General features: G+C 34.6%; 1 pseudogene; it reads left to right on the top strand.

The window, feature by feature from the left end:
• The first annotated feature begins 2,660 nt into the window (after positions 1 to 2,660).
• LOC149263122 (eukaryotic translation initiation factor 3 subunit A-like) lies at positions 2,661 to 5,511 on the top strand (annotated as a pseudogene).
• Positions 5,512 to 5,741: the final 230 nt, after the last annotated feature.

A 5,741-nucleotide genomic window follows, 5' to 3' on the forward strand; every position in this document is an offset into this window, starting at 1 on the left:
TTACTTGGAGAAAAATACATGGCGCTATTTAAGTTTTGATGACTGCCAGGGTAAAAAACTGGCCTGTCATCTTTGTGCGCCGCGCCTCCTGGATGCGCCACGACAGTGTAATTTAACACTACGGAATTTCGCCCAATGTGTTGTGCGGCCTGTGTGTTCCGCGACCTCCTCCAATGCACCGCGCGCCCCTTTAACACACAGTCAAACACAAAATTCCTTCCTTGAACCCTCAAATCAATATCCTTTTACCTCTTGGCATAGCAATGAAAGTTTCAAGCAATGAACATGTCTAATGGAATGATGGGTTTTGATTTTTATTGAAGCCACAATGATTTTTTGTCTTGGAGGTTCCGTGTGACGCGCGCAAGCCCAATGTGCCGCGCGGCCTGTGTGCACCATGCCAATGGAGAAAAGCACTATGGCAGGAGGCCCAATGTGTCACGCAGCCTATGTGCGCCGCGCTCTAACCCAATGCGCCGCACAGCCAATAAACACAGTCTTTGCTTTGAAAATCACCTTCTCACCACTAACTTCGACTTTCCTTGATCTCCTTGGTTGCAAATGACAGCATACACACAATTTTTTTTTATAAAGACATGGCTTTGATTTTTGGTTCTCAAAAACCCAACTTTGTAATGTTTTAGCTTTTGGCACTTTTTCCCTTTAATACAAACCCTATTCTTATGTTCTTTTGACTTGAATAATGAATCTTTTGGCAACTTTTGCAGGGATAATGGCATGTCTTAACAAAGGAAGACCAGGGCTGTGCCTGGAGATTTCAACAACTGAAATTTTTTGAAAATTACATGGCAATTTATTACAAAATGAAATGACGAATTTTCTTCAAAACAGAGTTTTGAAGAAAAGTCATAATCCATCCATATGATGATAAAATTTTGTGAAATAAAACCTCCCTCTGGCCTGCTGGCATTATTGGACAATTTGAAAGACACAATTTGTGAAACCCTAGACCTAGTGACTGAATTGACTCTAGTGATCAAAGGACTAAAACATGACTGTAAGTGAGTTTAAAATCTTGATTAAAAGACCTGAGCCAGCAGGTATAAGGCATGAGGGGAAATGAATAACAAGACCCTCCTTTCAGATTATGGCATGCCCCTAGCGGAATGCAAATAAAAGAACTGAATGAGACACCTAAAAATGAAATGCAATACGAGAACTGATATCTGACGGAGGGATGTAAAGACTGACTCTAACATGTTCTTCTTTCAACTAGGCTATATGAACAACCAAGGGATATGGTTCTACTTGAATGACCAACCAACATTATGCTGGTTATGCCTATCTCTATTGCAGAAAATTAAAATGACAAGGTTGGGTTGGCTTCCTTCCTGGCTTGCTTCACAACTTAGCTAGGATGGATGGGTGCCTTCAATGGATCGATCAATTTCCCATTATAGTTACATTTGTTTCCCACCCTTTACACCCTCGGTTAACTTCTTTCAGCTTGTTAGCAGTAGTAGCTAGTCACTGGATAGTTTAGAACCTTACCTCTAGTTTAGATAGTTACCGACTGATAATATAGGCTCAGTTTAGCTTCATTTTGGAAGAGTTCATGTATATGTTTTGGAAAGAACCATCAGAGGATGGTGTTGAATTGAATTCTTTATTGGGAGGAGTACTATTTTGATCCATGGTATTTATTATTATAGAAATAAGATAGTGATATGCCAAATTTATACTGTTTTTAATGGTTGATATGATATTTTGATCCATGGTATTTTTTATTATAGAAATAGGACATGGATATGCCATCTTTGTTTGGTTATAGTTTTGATTGTTACAATGAGATTATAACAACTCTAGTAAATATGCTCTTTATTGCTTTACAATTGTTTTGTATTTTCACTTCAAAACCACTTAGGGCAAGGACTATGTTTCAAGGTTCTCTGAACTTTAACATTGAGATTTGAAATTTGGAGAACCTAAAAAAAAATTTGAGGTTCGATGAACCTTATGGTCATTCACTAAGTCCATAGCTCAAGCTCATAAATAACATCATGTCACAACTCAAGCTTGTAGTCTATCCTAGCAGTTTCCAAGTCCATAGTAGAATATATATAGAAAATGTATATACTATGTAGATGATCCTAATGGAAAACCTCATCTGAACCTCATAAAAAAAATTGAACTCAAATTGAACCTAATCAGTGTTGAACCTAAACTTCAACTTGAAGTGTGTGACTTAGGCCAAGGATACACTTCCTATCAGGGATGTACTCTTATGATTCCTCTCACATTCACTAATGAGAGGGTCTTTTAACTTTTATTATTTTACATAGAAAATTAAGAATTCTTAGGTTATTTGTCATGATTATTTATGTCTTGAGAGTGCCTGAATATTTTTTATCTTGTATTATTTCAACAATTATGGAGAATAATAATTAATTATCAATGTTGACACTTTTGTGCTTCGACATAAGGAACAATACATAAGAAGAGCTTCTATCATTATCTTAGGTTTGACTTGAAATATTCTAGAGAAATAATTATAAAAAATAAATGACATGTTCTTGGTACCTAGATGTGAACACATGAAACCACGGTAATCTGTCTTCAGAAGTAGAAATATGTGCCTAACCCTTTCATTAATGATATAGAAGATTGATGAGATTTATTGTAAAATCTATGAAGAGTTAATGAATGTTGGCCAAAATCAGGCATCATTACAGGCACTTCAAAAGATGCTAGAAAATTTAATATTCAAATGTGTGGAACTTTGTGTGGATATGAGGCGTGGAAGGTTTGCAAAGGATGGAATTATTCAATATTGCATTGTATGCCTGCAAATGAATGTTAGTTCCTTGGAGGATGTTATCAAGTATTTCCTCCATCTCTCTAGTGAGAAGGCTGAACAGGCTCAAGCTCAAGCATAGGCATCTTAGATTTCTCTTTATGTTGAGGACTTAGAGGCAGACCAGATGCCAGAGGACTTGATGCTCAATTATTTCTGTGGAGATAAAAGGAAAGACAAATCTGATCGGGAACTGGTTACCCCATGGTTTAATTTTCTTTGGGAAACCTATAGGACCATACTTGAAATACTTCGTGAATTGTAACAATTCAAAGTTGGAAGCAGCATAAGCGTTGAGTGCATATTAACTAGTGTTGGAATAGATGGAACAATTGCTTAATTTGGATAATTTTATAGTAATGGTTGTTAACATGTATTCCACTTAATTCTTTCACTAACAACTCCAAATAGCCTACCCCAATCCCAGCAGTGGATGCACTAACATTGATTGATCCTAATGTATCTTGTTTTAGGAGCTTTAAATGTTTGTCTATGGCAAGTATGGCAAAGTTTGTTTTATATATTTTGTTTCAACGACAAAGTATATATTATGTTTCAATGACAAAGACGCATGTTGCACTCCTTCTAGCATGTTCACTGGATATAACATCTAATGATTACATAAAGGAAATATATTGTGTTTTTCTTAGTTTCTTGTTAAAAGTGCTTTGAATAAGGTCTTTATTCTAGTATGGCTAACTACAATCCTAATTGGATTGACAGAAGAGTGCACATTGAGCCTTTCAGTTCTGTTTATAGTATAAATCGAAAACAAATTTCTGTCGGCTTAGTGAAATAATACACAAAAATCTTGTGAATTTCAATAAGTAGAGGGATCAAAGAGACAATACTGACCTAAATCTCCGTGAGAGTTTGTAGCTTTACCTTGATACAAGGTTTGAGAAACTGAAGGCTGCAACTGAGCTTGAGCTCTGGCAGGTTGGCGAGATAAATTTTTAATTTATATTATATTCTTTCCTTATACTATTTCTTATGACGGATGGCATATGATATGTAGGAATCTTTTCAATCTATCGAAGATATTCATGGCCTTATGTGTATGGTCAAGAAGACTCCTAAACCTCTAATGATGGTAATCTGCTATTTAAAGTTAACAAAGATATTTTGGATATTGGAAAGTCATTTGTATCATCCTTATGCATGGTACAAGCTCTATATCCTCTAGAAAAGCTACAATAAATACTTAGCATAGAACAATTTGGAGTTGATGGGATCATGTGGGGCTCACCATTTCGAACTGGAGAGTGAGAAGGAAAGAAGTTCAAGAATGGCTAGTCTTTTGGGATTTAGTTTGGATTCTAAAATGGATAGTAGAGAAGTGGTATATTATTTCAATGAAATGACTCAAGTTCATCTGTCATTGTTTGAGATGTTTTCATTTTTATAGGTTTTTCGAGTATGAGTATTATATTCGATGCTTAGTTCAAGGAGTTTTCTTCTAATATGTCTAATAATAATATTTTTTTTGGCAGTTTTCATGCTCAACACTTCTACTTGAAATGGTAAGTAATAGGTATAGAGCTCATTAAAGCATTAATTAATGACATTAAGTCTTTCCTTGATGTTGCTGAGAAGTCAAAACACACATATGTTCTGCTCAACACTTTTTAGGCTTGTACAGTTTTTTGTTTTAGCAAGCTACATGGTTTCAATTATAAGTCGATATAATGTGGTGAAATATTATGATAAATTTTACTATATCTAATATTTACAGGTTATACTAGATTTTTGTACCATATCATCATAATGCACTTCATTTTTTAATAATTCAAAAGCGTCTTCACCTCAAACTATTTGGATCTACGTATCTCCATATTGCTTATAAAAATATGGTTTATGTTAACTGTTGCCTTCAAATATCAGTTAACATTTGAGGATATGTGAATATAAGTTAATTGTGCTGACTTTAATGGCTCTTTGGGTTCATGAAAAGAAACTGGAAACATCTAGTTATGCGGGTAACTTGTGTCCTTATTATATTTTTGGTTTCCAAAGGTGCCATGACATATGTTCAGCAAGAAGTGAAAAAATTATATCATCTATTGGAAAATTATTTCCACCGTTTAGGTATTGCTGGAAAGTTCAATCACTACTAGGCAGGCTCTCTAAGCTTAGTGACAATTTGTTTTCATCTTCTAGTTTCATAAGTGCAATTGGAGCAACACATTCCTTCTTTAGAAAGGCTAATTACTTTGAGAGTGTTACAACAGGTGATGGGATTTACTTCCTACTTTCGTTTCATGTTTTCTATTATTATGTGGTGTGACTACTTGTGATTAGTAAATGTGGCCTACTTTTATAGTTATACAACCTACAAAATATGATGGAGAATATAATTATTTCTTTGTTCAGTTCATTTGTCTCTACTATTTCATGCCATATGGTGTGACAAACTTGGATTTGGTATATTTCTTACACTTTAGTGTTAAAGTGTACACACTCTCTTGTGTCTTCTAAAAGTAGAATTCTTGAGGTTTTCTAAAGTTAACCCTTGCATGTTCGAGGTATCACAAGTGTATCAAACAATGAAAATGACGATTGTCTCAAGGATGATACAATTTTCTGATTTTTCTGTTATAAAGAGGCTTATTGCGGATGATATGAAGTACAATTTTTTATGGTTGCAGATTGACCATCCAAAAGGAATTGTACAGTTTGGCAGTCAGGTGAAGTAATACAATTTTTAGATTTTCAATATTTTGTATCAAAATATGACTTCTACTAATTTTAAGGATTTAGCTTTTGTGCACGGAGACTTTTTTAGAGTGTGCATAATGTAACCTTGTTAGTGAATTTATTTATGCAATACCTTGAAGCATAACAATCCATATATCATAATCTTATTGAATTTTCCGAACAACCCATTGTTAGGTCCCTATAATACTAGTGATTACCCCATTACTAT

This window comes from Pinus tabuliformis, chromosome 6, assembly GCF_031772625.1.
Source record: "Pinus tabuliformis cultivar Carrire ecotype Pingquan chromosome 6, CPIR1, whole genome shotgun sequence".
Taxonomy (NCBI): Eukaryota; Viridiplantae; Streptophyta; class Pinopsida; order Pinales; family Pinaceae; genus Pinus; species Pinus tabuliformis.